This window comes from Dipodomys merriami, unplaced genomic scaffold (assembly GCF_024711535.1).
Source record: "Dipodomys merriami isolate MVZ:Mamm:240054 unplaced genomic scaffold, mDipMer1.0.p SCAF_10, whole genome shotgun sequence".
Taxonomy (NCBI): domain Eukaryota; kingdom Metazoa; phylum Chordata; class Mammalia; order Rodentia; family Heteromyidae; genus Dipodomys; species Dipodomys merriami.
The window spans coordinates 27,486,128-27,487,579 of record NW_027202271.1 but is presented as its reverse complement, the minus strand read 5'-3'; positions in this window follow the sequence as shown (position 1 = coordinate 27,487,579).

The window sequence follows — 1,452 nt, the reverse complement described above, 5'->3', positions numbered from 1 at the left end:
ACTATATTGTTATACTGTTGACTGGACAGTAGCCTCTTGTCTTCTGGGATTTTCTTCATATATGCTTGGCTGAAAACACTGAATTCCTATTCTGGCCTTTGGGGATTGCTTCACCACTACCAATACCTCCTCCCCACTCCCAAGGTTACAATCTAAAACACTTTTACTGGGGCTGAGAAGGTGGCTCAGTGGTAGAGTGCTTGCCTTGCATGCCTGAGGCCCTGGGTTCGATTCCTCAGCACCACATAAGCAAAAAGAAAAAAAAAGCCGGAAGTGGCACTGTAGCTCAAGTGGTAGAGTGCTAGCCTTGAGCTAAAGAGCTGAGGGACAGTGCCCAGGCCCAGAGTTCAGTCCCCATGACCAGACCCAAAAAAATAAATAAATAAAATAAAACACTTTTACTCTACAATACCTCCTCAAACATCTTCTACCAACTCTTATCACTTATATGCTAATTGACACCACCAAATCTGATTATTATACTGAATGCCCCTGGGCTACTTCGTACTCAGCAAGGCCAAACTGAAATATCTGCTACCCAGATCAGTGCAATTGTATGTGCTGTGCTTACAGACTATGCTTGTAATTGACACAATACTTGGGCTCAGAGCCTGTTTATAATTCAACTACATTTGATTCCTTTGCAAACCTGGCTTTGAATTGTGATCTTCAGATCTCACCCTTCTGAATATCTAAGATTACAGGCTCCAGCCTCCAGTGCCTGTCAGAAAACATCTTTTACATAAATATTTTAAGTTACTCTGATTATACGACTTGAGTTAAACTCTAAAGACAGAGAAATACAAATTAACTTTATTCATTAAAGTTAATGTTAGTTGTAATATTATTATTGTAATTGTTATTTATTGGAATAAGTAAATATATTCTTGTTCTATGAAAAGAAGGCTTTCAATGAATATGAAAAAGAATCACACAAATATAAACTAAGTAAAATAATAAACTAAGGAAAACTATAATGTTCAGTTGGCATTAAGAATATCGAATGAGTTGGTCATTTCTTAAATTTTATCTTGCAGCTGTGATTACTGAAAAGAATCAGAAAGTAGTCCTGATCACACCTACTGCTCAAATTTTGGTTTTCAAATGCTATTCCTTTTCTAGTGAAGCTTCTTGAGAAATGGCTGGCTTTACTTCTGAGACAGAGATAAAGTGAAACTGGAATTCTTGCTCCAAACAGTAAAGAAGCACAAAAAGAAAAAGAAAAAAACAGATTCCGGAGGTAGATTGGAAAACCTCTCACCAGTCAAAGTTAGGAAAATACAAATATTTTAAAATAATAGCAATAATCACCTGAGTAAATAGAAATTGATGTGTCCACTGAGATAGTCCTTAAAAAGTATAAAAAATGAAGAAAAGAATTTTAGTTAAGAAGACATTTATAAAGAAATTCTAAAGTTGATCACCCAATGTAATAACTGTCACCAGAAGATA